This window comes from Tiliqua scincoides, chromosome 5 (genome assembly GCF_035046505.1).
Source record: "Tiliqua scincoides isolate rTilSci1 chromosome 5, rTilSci1.hap2, whole genome shotgun sequence".
Lineage (NCBI taxonomy): Eukaryota > Metazoa > Chordata > Lepidosauria > Squamata > Scincidae > Tiliqua > Tiliqua scincoides.
In genome coordinates this window covers 117,047,357-117,064,192 of record NC_089825.1, presented here as the reverse complement: position 1 = coordinate 117,064,192, position 16,836 = coordinate 117,047,357, and positions in this window count along the sequence as shown.

Here is a 16,836-nt window from a genome sequence, read left to right as displayed (position 1 = left end):
GAGCAACTTGAGGATCCTAGAGGGCAAACATGGAGCTGTGAACCCTGCAGAAAATCTGCATTTTAAGACTGAAAACTTACAAAAGAATCCTGGTGAAAAGGTTTCAAATTCTCTTTGCAACTAGATTGCTGCGAAAAGCAATGATTTGATATCTCTGTGAGTGAATGGCAAGACATCAATCAACTAAATCCATGGTTCTCATATATTTAGCACCGGGACCCAGTTTTTAGAATGAAAATCTGTCAGGACCCACCAGAAGTTATATCATGACCAGAAGTTACATTTCATCAAGCAGGAAAATTTTTAACAATCCTAGACTGCAATCCTACCCACGCTTACCCAGGAGTAAGTCCCATTGACTATTATGGTTAAAAGAACATATGTAGTAGCTTGTTAAAAGTACAGGTCTGTAACATTTCCCCAAATACAGTCATATACCTTAGTAACATCAAGTCTAATACATATTAAAAATAAAATATTGTAATGAGTGGGACTCACCTGAAATTGGCACGTGACCACCCTGGTGGGTCCCGACCCACAGTTTGAGAAACAGTGAACTAAATGACTAATGAACATCATACAAAATGTTGTTGAGCTTCACTTTCTCCAACAATCAAAGCTCATATTTTATAGACACTGAGCACAATCTAATAAAATTAACTTTGCACATCAATAGATCATTCTATAAGTTTCAGAACTGAGAGAAGTTCCATACTCTTGGCAACTGGATCCTACCTGGTTAAACCAGCGGTGCCATGTTATGGCATCCTCATTGATGGTGAATGCTTGATCTGGAGGAGCCAGGGGGTCCACCCTCCCAACCTTCACTCTATGAAAGGAATTGTTGGAAGATATATTCCAGTTCATAACATCAAATCCAGCTACTAACACCCCATCCTGGTTGAAGGAAACTGTTTCCCCAGCACTGTTGTTAAATGAAACCCCTTTCAGGAAGTGATGGAGCTGGATTGGAAAAGGAAAAAGTAAAAATTTAGAAAAGCTTGCAACTGTGTGTCTTTGTGTGTCAATATGTGTGTAAGTGTTCTATAGAATGTATACTGGAAGCTTCTTAAGTATAAAAATGTTATATTTTAATTTAAAAGTATAGAAAGGGGACACCGGTCTTCAACTCAGATACATGTATCAGATATCAGAAAGTGGTAGGGAAGTGCTGGTGCCACAACTCCGAGACTCGAGCTGAGTCCTGAGTCTCTACCCACCTTGACTCGAGTCATCCATGAGTCATAACAGCATCCCTTGCAACTCATCCAGAGCTGTTTTTCAAGTCATTTGGACTTGAGTTCAAGTCTTTTTGAAAAAGCAAGGCAAGCCCCAAAAGTGGGGAGCAAAAAGCAGGCAAGCACTCACACACGAAACAAAGTGTGTGTGACAAGCACATACGAAAGCATGTCTTGACCTGAGTCTGAGTTTTTTTTCATTTTTAGGGTAAGACCCCTGAGTCAGAATCATAACAATAACAATATATTTATATTCTTTTCGATGAAAAGTTCACAAAGCGGTTTACCAAGAAAATCAAATAACTAATGGTTCCCTATCCCAAAAGGGCTCACAATCAAAAAAGATGCAAAGAGAACACCAGTGTCCTGCCACTAGAGAAGATATTGTGCTGGGGTGAGGCGGGCCAGTTACTCTCCCCCTGCTAAATAAAAAAGGAGCACCCATTTGAAGAAGTGCCTCCTGCCCAATGAATAGGGATTATGGGTCATCCAAGTTTTGGCCTGTCTCTGGAAAGAGGAAGTGGGATACAATACTTTAGCTAAGGAGATACCTGCTGATGATGTAATGAAAGATGAACAATACAGCATGAATATCAGGATTGGGGAAAAATGATCCAGTGATGATTCAGGATCAGTAATCAAGCCAGAATAGGCAAATAGAGAAAGAGTATATGAGCTCATATTTGTGCATGAGTAATGTTTTTTATGCATTTCAGATTAATGTGAAAGGGAACCTTAATACAGTCAATATAATGTGTGGATGCTGAGCCCCCTACCTGCCACAGCTGTTGATTCTGAAGCTTCAGACCTGCTTTGTCCAATGCTGCTCTGTGATAGAGCCTAGATGAGAACATAGCATGCAACGCATGGGCCAGAACATGAACAGTGCTGTAGATGCTGTAATTGTGACCAGTCATGCTCATCTCAAAAGAAGCCCCAGGAAGGCTCTCCAGCTTCTCGTCTCCCATGCAAATATCGCCATTCACCTGGCCTCCACTTCCACTTGGGAACACACAGTCAAATGCATGTTGCCAGAAGTCCCTGATAAAACCATCCTCTGTTGTTCTCAAAGGGTTCTGACCTTCAATAAATGTTTTGAACCCTGGTGGATCATTGGAGTGAATCGTGAAGGCTATAGCACCATGGAACATTTCTGCATCCCAAGTCCTTTGATAACCATATGATGTCAGATCCATTTGGGCTGTCATTATCCACACTTTGCCTTTGGCTTTATTTGTTATGTCTTCCTGCTGTGATAAAAATGGCAGCCATCTCAAAAACACCACAGAAAAACTATTTGCATAGGTGACCAAGACATTGGCATTGCTGTCTATGACTTTATCATGTATTTTTGCCCCCTCTTGCATCATGTCCAAATATTCGCTGACATAATTGATTTTAGGACTTTGTTCGATGAAGGAGAAGCAGACACTGCTTTGGAAAAATACTGGAAGTACAGTTTGCACAAATCTTTCTCCGTCATCATCATCTGTTGTAAGAACACCAATCCACGTCCACCTGAAGTGCAGCAGTAAAGAGAGAATCCCTTCATACTGAAGAGTTTCTCTTGGGATCATCTGGTAGAAGGGAAGCCCTGGGGTTTTATCATTCATCACAGGAGCAGGGCCATAGATGAGCTGAGAAAAGATGTGATTGGAAGGAATGAAGAGAGGGTTAGATTTAGTATTGGTGACTGAAATTTGAAAGGCAGGAATTGGAAGAGGAAAAAAAGTTGACTTAGATGATAGAGAAGGGCAGACACCCTTGTGCTCAAACCAATTTGATGAGCACCTTACTTTTTGCTGGCTTAAGGATCAAGGAAAGAGATTTCACTGTGGTGGCTTTCTCTGAAGAGTGGAAACAGAAAACTCCCTATAATTGCTTAAGTCTGCAAGCTGATGTATGCTTTCCTGGGAGGAAGTCACATTGATTACAGTGGGGCTTACTTCTGAACTGAGATGCATAGGATTGTGCTGTAAGTTTGCTGCAGCTCTTTAGTTCTAAAGAACTCTTCCAATTCCCGCTGTTCCCTTTCCCCCATTGGAAGGGATGAGGGCTGATGAGGAGATAAAGCATATGAGTTGGGAGTTACAGTCTTTGCTGTTGGAGCTGCTCTTGCAAAAATGACTACTCCCATTAGCCCCAGTGCCTGCCTTTCGTCTGGATTAACTAAGCTGAAGGAATGCAAAGAGGACAAAAGCCTGGTGCATGCCATTCACTGAATTTTTGGTATGCAGTATGCTAGAGCAGAAGGAGGGGGAAGAGAGATGTTTGGCTTCCTAATACTCTAGACTAAAAGGATAATTTGCTGGGAGGTGAAAGTTCATTGGGGAGAACTGGTTAGCGGGGGACACACACATAATTACCCCCACATCCGCAATAAAGACACCAGACTTCGACTTGGATGAAAATGTGCCACTTTATTTAACTTTAACTGCAGCAGGGCAATAACACTGAACATCAATCGTGCAGGGCCATATGGGGGAAACGGTCCTAGCCGTCTGCCTCCCCCTGCGTACTCATTGGGCGTACTACCTGGCTCGAGGCCCCAGCCGTCAGATGCCAGCTTAGGTCTGTCACCGCCACCCCCCAAAGGGGGGCAAGGCAGCTGGACTTCAGGCGGACGAGCCGCATCATCCTGTCAGTCCAGGCAAGGGGTTCGCCTGCCTGCCTCCTGGAGCCGGTCAGGCATCATAGGAGCGGTTCAGACTTATCCCTCACCCTGCTGCCTTGGATAAACACCGAGCCAAGAACCTGCCTACCCAGCCCCGCACGTACCCTGCCACAGGGGAGCGACAGCCTAGCGCTTGTCCTCACCGCTCCCCACAAGGAGAAAATCCCCCAAGCCCTGCTGCAGATCGGCCAAAAGCAAATCATTGCCCATTGGTTAAAGGTACCCCCATCATTATGAAAAACAGTGCCGGCTGATGGAACCCAATGGCAGGGCGCTGAATCACAGCCCCGCCCTGCCCGACTACGACCCTCCCCAGGTAAGCGTCCACCCGTTTTCTGGTGACATTGATCCTACGGACACACCGTGCCCCGTGCCAAACGCAACGGGGAAGGAGATCGGACCGGAGGATGGCGATCCCCGGAAACCAACTTCTAATCAACGAGAACTCCCTACGGACCTGGAGCCTCAACGACAGTGAAGTCCTCTGGCCCAAGTCATTCTCCCGAAATACATTATGATTACCTGTGGCGGGGGGGGTGCCACCTAAGACAGTCGAACAATATGGGCATAACTGCTCCTAGCGCATGCCCCTTCTGGCAGCCCCAGGTGACCCTGCCAGGCCACCCCAGTCCCAACTGGGATCCGAAGCTGCCCGCCAGCACTCTTTTCCTGGCCCAAAAGACAATTGCATGACTGCAGATTAGGACCCTCACCAGAGTCAACCGGGGCAGACTTGCAACAGATAAGGTGACATAAGCTCCTGATTCCCCTGTAACAAGATGCCGCTAGGCAACAAAACCAGGGACTCCAACGTGGACCACCCCTCCGGAATTAACACCAAGGCTGGCAATGCCAGTCAACACGCCCCCCCAACCACTGGGGGAGCCCGATAACCTGCGTTCTGGCCCCCACCCGGCAGGCTTCAACGCACATAGTACTTGAACGCCACAGAGCGCCACCGCCCAATCCTCTGAACAGCTCCCGCTTGGAAGCCCAGCCCCACTGCTGCAGATGCGGCTCCAAATCTGAATGAATGCAAGTCGAACTGTCCGGCTGCTACACCCAGCCATCGCAGGGTGGCATTGAGCACTGCCCAAAACTGGTACACAGTCAGCGGGGGAGCATCCTGGTGACGGAAGAAAGGCCCCTCTCCGCAGGGCGCCACTCGGCAGTATTCCACCACTGCCCAGACAAGACAGATGACCTCACAGGCCACTCTTTTCAGATGGACCCACTGGCCCTTACCTCTCTGGTCAGTTGTAGAATACCTTAACAAGAAAGAAAAGATGGTTAACACCCAACTGACAATCATCCCATCACAGGGCCCTGCCCCCAGGAGAAGCCTCGGAAACAGACAAGACTTCACTGGGGCGAAAGCCCCGAAACAGCACCAGGCAACAAGCCTTGAAAGCATGGCTTCATATTGCGATGCACAGTGCAGACTGAAATCCACACATAAGCTGCTTGATAGGTCTGGGGTGACCTGTCTCCAGACATCCCGAACCACCGGGGCATGCAGCCTGACTCCTTCCAGCATCCCCCGGACCCTAAAGGCAGAGGTGCTAACAGCCCACCCCAGGGCCTTGAATTGAAAAGAGAGCACCGCCGAATAGACTGAGATTGAGCGCGCTGAGTTTCTATTTGAAAACAAAGTGCTTATTTCTGACCATCATCTGCTTTAATGATGTCACTTTCTTCTTGATGATGTCACTTCCGACCCACGCTAGGCACCATGAATGCTCACTTTGGCCCTCTGAAAGAAATGAGTTGGACATCCCTGCTCTAGTGGGCCAAAATGGCTCCAAAGAAAAGGGGTAGGGACCACTTGCACAATATGGTGAAGCACCATGCTTAACTCAGTGTTTTGCACCCCCTCTTGCTACGCCACTGTTGGAACCTCATCCTTTCTAGGTGCAGGGCAAGTTCAAACACCCAAAACTAGTTCCGGAGTCCTAGCCTTGAAAAATGTGTTAACATCTCTGTTTCCATTTCCATTTCCATATGCACATATGGGGACAGAATTCCTACCTGTGAAACTTTATAGAGATCCAAGATAGTTGCCACATAAAGTGATATGTCCGCATTCAGTCCACCGATGACTGCTGTCAGACTACTCTGGACACCACACCTGTAGTTGGGGGCAAATCTCTCCAGTGTGGATAAAAGCAGCATAGTGGCATGGAAGGTCCATTTTGCGTGGAATTGGCTGTCATAGATGCGGAAGCCCAAGGTGATATTGGGTAGGATCTGGAAATGTTCATTAATCTCCTTCACTGCAAATGCCAAAGCCAGGATGTGCTGATAATTCTTTGTCACTACCCTATAACGAAAATCACATTTTGCATCATAAGGATATTCCACACATAGTAAAATGAACATTACTGTAGTCTGCATCTTCTTCATTACTATTTCTTAGGCATTTACATTTTTATCATGTCAAAAAGTATATATATCCGCAAAAAAATAATACTGTATAATTGTGCCATTTATATACCAATATTCTTGAGGCAGTCCAATTATACCAATTGTGATTAGAGCGGTGTTTCCTAAATTGTGGGTTGGGAACCACCAGTGGGTCGCGAGCTAATTTTTGGTGGGTCATAAAGTTTTTGAAATATTTTGTTTTTGAAATAGAAAAGTTTTTGAATATAAAAAAAAAATCTTTGAAAGCATCATTGCCCAGTTTGCAAAAGAAAATTGTTAGCCGGAATGCTAACCTGTGGTACCTCCAAATTAAAATGTAACATTTTCTTATTTTCTCCACTAATTGGCATGTCATAGTTCACAAAATAAAAGGACAGTTTCAGCCTTTTGTCTGGCCTGGAAGTCTGTAACTGCACATCTTGCTCTCCAGTTCATCCTTTTCTGTCTTTATAGCCTTCATAGATCTCACGAAGGCCTTCGACCTGGTCAGCAGGGATGGCCTCTTCAAGATTCTCCCCAAGATTGGATGTCCACCCAGGCTCCTCAGCATCATCCGATCCTTCCACAAGGACATGAAGGGCACTGTTGTCTTTGATGGCTCCACATCAGACCCCTTTGACATCCGAAGCGGCGTGAAGCAGGGCTGTGTTCTTGCACCAACCTTGTTTGGGATTTTCTTCGCTGTCCTGCTGAAGCAGGCCTTTGGAACCGCAACAGAAGGCATCTATCTCCGGATCAGATCAGACGGAAAGCTCTTCAACCACTCCAGACTGAGAGCAAAGTCCAAAGTCCAGCTGAAATGTCTGCGTGACTTCCTCTTTGCCAACGATGCAGCTGTCACTACCCACTCTGCCAAAAATCTCCAGCAGCTCATGGATCGTTTTAGCAAGGCCTGCCAAGATTTTGGCCTGACAATCAGCCTGAAAAAAACACAGGTCATGGTTCAGGATGTGGACTCACCTCCCTGCATTACAATCTCTGCGCATGAACTGGAGGTTGTCCATGACTTTGTGTACCTTGGCTCAACGATCTCTGACACTCTTTCTCTCAATACCGAACTAAACAAGCGCATCAGTAAAGCAGCTACCACGTTTTCCAGACTCACAAAGAGAGTCTGGTCCAACAAGAAACTGACATACCAAGATCCAGGTCTACAGAGCTTGCGTCCTGAGTACACTTCTGTACTGCAGCGAGTCATGGACTCTTCGCTCACAACAGGAGAGGAAACTGAACGCTTTCCACATGCGCTGCCTCCGACGCATCCTCGGCATCACCTGGCAGGACAAAGTTCCTAACAACACAGTCCTGGAACGTGCTGGAATCCCTAGCATGTATGCACTGCTGAAACAGAGACGCCTGCGTTGGCTCGGTCATGTTGTGAGAATGGATGATGGGCGGATCCCAAAGGATCTCCTCTATGGAGAACTCGTGCAAGGAAAGCGCCCTACAGGTAGACCACAGCTGTGATACAAGGACATCTGCAAGAGGGATCTGAAGGCCTTAGGAGTGGACTTCAACAGGTGGGAAACCCTGGCCTCTGAGCAGCCCGCTTGGAGGCAGGCTGTGCAGCATGGCCTTTCCCAGTTTGAAGAGACACTTGGCCAACAGTCTGAGGCAAAGAGGCAAAGAAGGAAGGCCCATAGCCAGAGAGACAGACCAGGGACAGACTGCACTTGCTCCCATTGTGGAAGGGATTGTCACTCCCGAATTGGCCTTTTCAGCCACACTAGACGATGTTCCAAAACCACCTTTCAGAGCACGATACCATAGTCTCTCGAGACTGAAGGTTGCCAACATATGTATCCTGGAGTTATTGTAATGGTTTTTTTGGGGGGGGGAAGGATAACGACAGTCCTTGACCTCCATGTCTAGGGAGACTCCAGCAAACACACACACACACACACACACACACACACACACACAATATGTAAAATCTGCAGCAACCTCAAGAACATATGACCTAAATTATTATGAAATAATTTATAATGTGCTATTATGAAATAAATAAAAATAATTATTTTATTTTCTCTGTAAACCGCTTTGTGAACTTTTTGTTGAAAAGCGGTATATGAATACTGTTAATAATAATAATAATAATAATAATAATAATAATATGTAAGGTTTGTAGCAACCTCAGGAGCAACCTACAAATAATATATAATTTATTATTATGATATCAATAAAAATATTATATCTTTCTAGATCTCTGTTTTTGGTCTAGTGGGTCACGATGGATTGTCATTTTATAAAGTGGGTCCCAGTGCTAAGAAGTTTGGGAAGCACTGGATTAGAGTGTTGCACACATGTTGTACTAGAACAAGATTTGAACAAGAAAATAAAATCAAAGATTTCATGTCATGTTATTTATTGATTGAAAAATTTATATCCTGCTTTTCCGGCTCACCTAGGACCATTAGGACAATTAACAGCATGTTAAAATACAGCAATAGAAACACAACAAAAACCATCATAAAGGTGACACTGAAATCAAAGATGAGTGAAAATCAGAGCAACAAGAATCAGAGTCTACAGAAAGTCAGCCATAAACTGCATGAAGAAATCAATTAAAATACTTCAGGGACTCCATGGATGGGCTTGGGGGGGGGGGGGTCTATGGACTGGGTACAAAATAAAAATTGTATGTGTTTATGTGCATTTTTCTGAAAAGGAAGTCCTTAGCTTTCATCAGCTTCTCAGAGGGCTCTGTGACCCACAAGACCTCAAGAATCACTGCTGTAAAGGAGGAAAATTATTTGTTTAAGCTACAGTGCCATGTATTTTTTAACAATTTCAGAATAATGTAAGTGAATGTAAACGACTAATTCCTGAGATCAAAAGTCCCCTTATGTTATTGAACATTCCCTTTACTGTATGAATTTGGTTTAAAGTCCACTCTGATCCTGGGATTGTTCATTCCCTTGATGCAGCCACTTTGGTCATGCTTTTGAAAAGAAGGGTATAAAAACAGTGAAGTGTAAATAAAAAAGAAGACTTACACAAGATCTTCAGAAAGTGGCTGTGGAGGTTCTGCAGTGAAGATTATCGGTTTGACCATTATGTCAGCCAGAGTAGCAATGCCACCAATGATCAGGTCCCCTGCCTGATGATATTTGTGAAGTGGAGGATGGGGATCACGGATGTTGCACTTACCAAGGTGTTCAATGCACAGCACGAGAGGAAGCTGAGCTAGAAGCAAGACCAATAACACCACCATTTTGATTTCAACTACAGATCATCCCTTCTCCAGATAGATTCCCCTATTCCAATTGATCACACAACTCCACTGAAACAGTCTGACTTTAATGTTTCTTCTGTCCGCCGTGAGGTTTGGTGCCCGGAGTATAAAATGACTGTAAACTGTGTTACCAGTTTGTGGGGGGAGCCTATAAGGGGGTGGCAAGGAATGCAGATTAGTAATGCTAATTAGTAATTAGTTATTGATGCTAATTTATTGAGAACATTGACAGAGATGTCATATTCACTCTCAATCCTGAATTGTCCTGTTAGTCTTTGTTCCCACATATCACTTTTGGGACCAAACCACCCAGGAGGAACATAAAAAGTTACCTCTTGCTGACTCAGACCAGTGGTCCATCTAGCTAAGTATTGTAGACACTGTACAATATTTCAGATAAGGGTCTTTCCTAGTTCTACCTAGAAATACCACATCTTAAACCTGAGATTTTCTTCAGGAGAAACATCTACCACTGACTCCCAACCATTACAGTTCCTCCTAGTGTTGATTCAGAATATAGAGGTTCCAGAGACAAAAAACATTGGAAATAGGTAGAGAATGTAACTAAAAAAAATTAGAAATCAATTAGCACGTCTCACCTACAGAATAAGTATCAACAATTAGGCAGATGCGAATTTACCTGCCTCTAATCCCTGGCACTGTCTCTGAGTGGTACCAGGGGAAATTTATAACATCCTTTCCAGACTCTGATTCATTTTGCTGGTGGCTGCTGGGAATTCACAGGGATTTGGACAAACACGAGAATTAATTACAGTCCTTGTGATGATGAAAGGGTTGTTGATCATCAGTTCAAAGTTTTGTATTCCATATACAATTGAGGCAGAAAAACATGTGACATTTGAACAGCTGTCTCTTCCACTTACTGCCCAATCCTGCCTAACTCTCCCCCCCCCCAAAGTCGCCAACAGGAGAGGAGCAGGAAGAGATGCACAGATCCCTGGCGATGTAGAAGGAAAAGAGTAAGAATCCAGAAGTATGTCAGAGGGCTGAGAACTGAGTCTGGACCAACGAGAAAGTACTGTCGGAGAGGAGTCAAGAAATTGTAGTTCCAGAAGGAAAGAAGACCTCAAAGGGGGCCTAGGAAAACACACTTTAGCAGGAAAGGAGTTATCAAGTAATATAAGTTCAGAGGTTGGAGACCATAAGCCTGGCTGTTGCAGTTGTCAGTAGCATAGCCGAGGGGCGTCACAGGTCCCTGGGTGCCATTCGTCCTGCCCCCCTTGCTTGCCCCTGTGGCCCCTCCAAACTCAACCAGAGCTATGCTCCGGTTGCATCTGGACGGTGCTCTGAGGCTTTAGAACGCCCTTTTTGGTTTTCGGGGAAAACTGGAAGAGACATTTTAAGGTCTTAGAAGTCCTTCTGAGGCCTGGGAAGGCTTCAAGCTGAAGCCATCTAGCGGTGGAAATCGGTACTCAGCCAAAATGATAAATGAACCCATGAAGATTTGCTGGCTCTTGCCAGCCATCAGAGTCCCTAAAGAGGCCTTTGCAACTTATTTTGGAATGGAAAACAGGACCATGAGATGATGAAGCAGTCATCACCTCCTTCTTCCCTCAATCAACCTCTTACCTTCCCCTGATCCACCCTCAAACTCCCCCGGTCCTGTCCCTTCCTGCCCCCACCACAAACATACCACAAGCAGTGGAGCCTCCCAGAGCCATTGTTGCACAGGCCACACCATCTCCCATTTGTAGCAGCATCTCTGAAGTGTAACAGTGACCCAGAAAAACTCCATTCCCTCCTGCCTCCCATTCAGTGGTGTAACTAGGGTTTGTGTCACTGGGTGCGGGAGGCCAGTGCATCACCCCATGATGCATCACTTCCCATGCAGTGGATGTGGCAATACCCGGGGCAGTGGGAGTGGCAGCATATCATCATTCTGCCCCAGCTGGTTTTTTGGCTATAGCTTCTGACAGAATAGAGATATTTCATTGTGGTTTGTTTTATTGCATTCTACATGAAATTACACATCGAATGATATATAACATGATGGTGTTACTCCTAAAAACCGTGATTTGAACAATTTTGGCCAATAGTAGTGTCATTCCCCCCTTCGTGCATGTCACATGGTGTGGCCCACACCCCCCACACCTTCCTAGTGATGTTACTGCTCCCATTTGAGACATGACCATATCAAGGACACTCTGTCTTTTAGTCCATTCTCTCACTAGCCTAGTGATGCCCTCTTCCTCCCCTCTGCTTTATCTCTACTCCCACTAGAAACAGACACTAGTTTAGTAAAAACAAAGCACTGCAGTTCTTTCATTGAAGACATTGTACATGTATCACTGTTCCTATAATGAAACCTTATATTTGGTGGCATTTCCACTTTCACTTTCCATCTCACCCTCCAATTGTAATTTTCTCCTCAGTAAATAATACTGTGTTTTCCAAGGACACCTAACTCCTGTATCTTTCCTGTTGTCTTAAATGCCAAGACATTTAATCCCAAGACATTCTCTTGGGGCACACCGTGAGCCAATGGTCAAAAATTTCTGAAACGTGCACATGTGGATACATGTGTATGAGCAATGTAGTCTTCTAATGGTCCTGTTTGCTCCCATCATCTGACCATTCTGGGCTATTAACCAGTAACTGGCCCAACAAAGGAATATGCTGAACAAATGCTCTGATAAATGGGTGAGAGCATGGACAGGAAATTATTTATTATTATTTTCACATTTTCTTACATAAATCTGTATGCTCACTAAAAAATCTGAAAAAGATCATTGGAAAAGGGAGTAGAGCTGCCGTGTGTGGTGGTTCCATTCTGCAAACATAGCAAGGTAGTTCCAAATCTAAGAGAAGGTCAGTGGAGGAGAATTTAAGAAGACAGCAATCCTACCTCTGACAAACAAATGTAACACACAAGCCATGTGAAGCAGGCAGGCAGGCAGGCAACTACAGATCTTAAAAATGTCAGCTTTTCCTGCCTTCCCGGGGCTCAGAAATAGGAGAGTTTTCATCCACTCCCTAGCATGTGTAGCACACACACAGCTGTATATATCAAATGGTAGCAAAGGACACAGACACTGAAATGCTTCAGAGAAAGAGGGACACACAATTCGTTGCTACAGACAGTTGCTTGAGAGACAGAGCTGTAGAACTCAGAAAGGTCTCCTGGAAGCCAGAGGTGGCATCACAAGAGGTAATGACCATAGAGAAGACCATAGAGGTCAGTGGGCCATGAGACAAAATAACAATGAACATAGCTGCTATATGGGATGCTAAAGGAGAGGGTGGGACTTCTTTAATGAATTGTTAATATGGTGTTATGCTTTCATCTTCCCAGTGGCTGTTGAATGAATATCTAAACGCTCTCGAGACATTCTATAACAGGGGTTCTCAAATGTTAAGCTATTGACCCCATAAAACTGATATAAACATAGATGCAACACCATATCACAACTAGTCATGTCCACTTTGAAAAGCCTTGAAGCAAGAAAATTGGTCTATCTGGCAGTGGCTTCCTGCAGGTTTAGACAGTTCTTAAGAGCTTTGTGACCCGCTTCAAACTATACTCCTACTATAGTAGTACTGAAAGAGAAACTCTCACAAATATTCTGCTGTACATTCTCATACACCGGGGGGGGGGGAGCACTTTTGAGATAGAACAACAGCACACACTGCCTGAAATGGTTCAGTCTCTTCTTCTTCTTAGTTGTTCTTGGTTGTTCAGCTCAGGCCTCAGCACAATGATGAAACATTTGGGGGGAAAGATGCAGACCGGCACTAGAGGCCAAGATAGAGAAGATCTCCACAGCTACCATGTATTTCCCCTTCGTGCTCAGTTAGGTTGGGACAAAGGAAAGCCAAACACTGCAAAAGACCAGCATGCTGAAAGTGATGAATTTAGCTTCCTTGAAACTGTCAGGTAGATTCCTGACCAAGAATGCCACAGAGAAACTGACAATGGCCAAAAAACCCATAGAGCCCAAGACACAGTAAAACATCATTACAGACCCTTCATTACACTCCAATATGATTTTCTCCAGCACTGAGTGCTTTTCAGTGTCTGAGAAAGGTGGAGAAGTTGCCAACCACACAGTACAAATGCCTGCTTGGAAAAAGGAGCAGGAAAGAACAATGGAGGTGGCCAGTCTTGTCCCCACCCACTTCCTCATCCTGCTTCCTGGTTTGGTGGCCATGGAAGCCAGAACCACCGTGATGGTCTTTGCCAGCACACAAGAAACAGCCACTGAGAAGACAATGCCAAAAGCAGCTTGTCGGAGGAGACACTTCACTTTCATGGGCTGTCCAATGAACAGCAATACACATAAGAAGTAGAGCAGGAGGGAGATGAGGAGGGTGTAGGTGAGGCTGCGGTTGTTGGCTTTGACGATGGGAGTGTCGTGGTGCTTCCTAAATGTTCTGAGCACCAGAGCTGTGATCAAAGAAAGGAAAAGAGCAAAGAAGGCTAAACGGATCCCCAAAGGATCTTCATAGGACAGAAATTCCATCACCTTGGGAAGGCAGACATCTCGCTTTTGGTTTGGATAGTTTTCTTCTGTGCATTTATGACAGTCATTCATATCTAAAAAGGAAAAGATGTGGTCTTGATCATACCAGCAAGTTATAAATCTCAACAGAAAGTTGTACTTTGTCCTCCTTGTAGAAAGGAGAGTTCACTCAGTGCAGGTCATGTAAAATGTGGCAGTGGATGGTTTAAGTTGTGTGTGTGTGTGTTTGGGGGGGTCTAATTGCTAAGTTTGGCTCCTCGGACCCGTCTCTCCCCCTCCCCCGACACGCCTCCCCCCTCCCCGGAACGCCTCCCCCACTTCCCCGACCACACACCCATCTCCTGTTCCATAGCCCGGCAGTCCGGGAGACCGCCGAGCCACGGAACCCGGGCACCTGCCACACGCTGGTTTTGTTCCGGCTGGAGCTGGGCTAGCTCCAGGGGGAGCCCGGCGGTAAGCCCCGCAAACATGCCTTATGGCTTGTTTGTAACTGAGGTCCGTGGCCTGAATGAACTTAACCCCAGCATTTTCCTCATTTCATCGTCGTGTTTTTCAGGATTACAACCAATAGTTTGGCTGTGCAGTCTATTTCTTACCCTTTTGGTTTGAAATCTTCCCTTCCGGACATGGGATGCAATCATAGCAGCAAAATGGGTGTCCCTCCTTCATTTTCTTACTGGAGCCTGGAGGACACTACTTTGCAAACTGCTGTCTCAGCTACAGCCCTGCTGCCCGCTGGCCAATGCAAGCTGCCCTCCATCGCGCAGCACCGGAATGAAGAAGTGGCGCAGCTGCTGCTTCTCTTCGTGACAAGATGCGTCTGCTTTCGGTTCTGCCCTCTTCGCCTGGGACAGCTGCAGCAGCTGAGCCTGGACAGGTAGGAAGTGGAAGGGGGCATCTTTGGGGGGGGGGTCTCTACCCTCCTCCTTGGCTACAGAGCAGGAGATGACAAACCACTGAAAATCCTGACCAACTTCTCTCTTGAAAGGCTTTCTGGTTTGGAACCCAAGACCTCCTGACTGCATCCCAGGTGGCCTCCTCCCAGGTAAGGATGATAAGAGTGCAGATCCAGGCTACATACCTAGCCAAACTTTCCTGGGAGTAAGCCCCTTTGACTATAATGGGACTTACTTTTGAATAGACATGCATAGGATTCAGTGGCAGATCCAGTGTTTGCATTTGGGAGGGGAGTGCCATGAGCACTACTTTAACTCCAGAACCCAGGTCAACAACGCAGGTAGACTTGGACTCCTGGTTAAATTTGTGGCCAAGGTTTGCTGGGACGGTAAACCTGGGCTCCTGTCCAGACTTCGAGCCCAGATCTACCTCCCAGAAGACCCAGGATCCCATTCCTACTGCCCCCTGCAGCCAAGAGTTCTTTCTCTTGTCCTTTTTCTCCTACTCTGCAACTTGGCATCCTTCATTGCATCTTATTCCTTTCATCCCAAATACTTGGAGTGGGTTGCAGTCTAAAACCAATGTTGACAAACGGAATGTTAGCCTCTGTGTCTTTACTCAGAGGTAAGTCCCACTGTGTCCCACTGTGTACCAGGTAAATTTGCATAGCGTTGTAGTCTTGCTGTAACATGAGCTACATATTTTCTCTCTGACAGTTCCTAGGAAAGGGGTTGGCCTAGATATCAACATACTCCCTAGGCCAGTGGTTCCCAAACTTTTTAGCACTGGGACCCCTTTTTTAAAACGAAACCTTTTCAAATGGGACCCTATCGGGACCCACCTAGGTTTACCAGACTTTAAAAAAGGAGATCTAGGAAAAAATATTTTATTATTTATTTATTTATTTATTTATTTATCTATTACATTAGTACAGGTAATAATAACCAGAAAAAGACCCTCAGACATTTATCTCCCTAATATTGACACCTGCCTGCAAACTGCAGGAGCTGAGCTCTTTGCAGCGTAATTGGCAGCTACAGTATCTGATTTTTGAATAGCCTCGGGGCTTGAGAGAATTAGTTATCGGATATTCCCATCACCCTTTGGGGACCCACCAAAAATCAGGTTGTGATCCACCAATGGGTCCCAACCCACGATTTGGGAAGCACTGCCCTAGGCAGATGTCTCCGCTCGCCTTCTGCTGATCCTGACACTTCTTCTCAGCTGAGATTCTTTGAACAAAGTTCCAAAGACAGCACCTGAGCACTCCTGTGGGTTCCATCACTGCTTCTGCCTGGAACTCTGCTTCTGCAGTGCTCCCTGGGGCACAATCCGGGCTACATCTCTCCCCTGGATGTAATCCTAATTTTATATTTTTATCCAATCTCCCCTCTAAGGGGATGTAATTGCATACCTGAATTTCTTCTCCCTATGCCCAATTTATCCTCACAGTAACTTTCAACCCAATCCTTCTTGGGGCAGGTACCCCCCCCCCCCCGCAAGGATGCAGCAGTAGACACTTCAACACCACTGCATTGACAGGGAGGGGGAAGAGTACAGTGGGGTTATTTGTAGGGTAGGTTAGGGTGAGAGACAGTGACTGAGCCAGTATAACTCAATGATCACCTTTGCTGGGCGAGATTTGAACCCAAGTCTCTCAAATCTCCTTCCAACACTATAAACACAACACCAGTGCACCGGCTGCCCTCCTCCCCCCACTTCTTGCACCCATCATCTGCTACTGAGTGGTTTATCACAATTGCATTATCAGCAGCCAGACTTCCTGTTTCATGCACTGCACATCCCTCCAGGATCCAAAGAACCTCTTCCTCACAAAACAGAGGGCCTCTGAGCATGTGCTCAATGCTTTTGCTTTGCTATGGACTG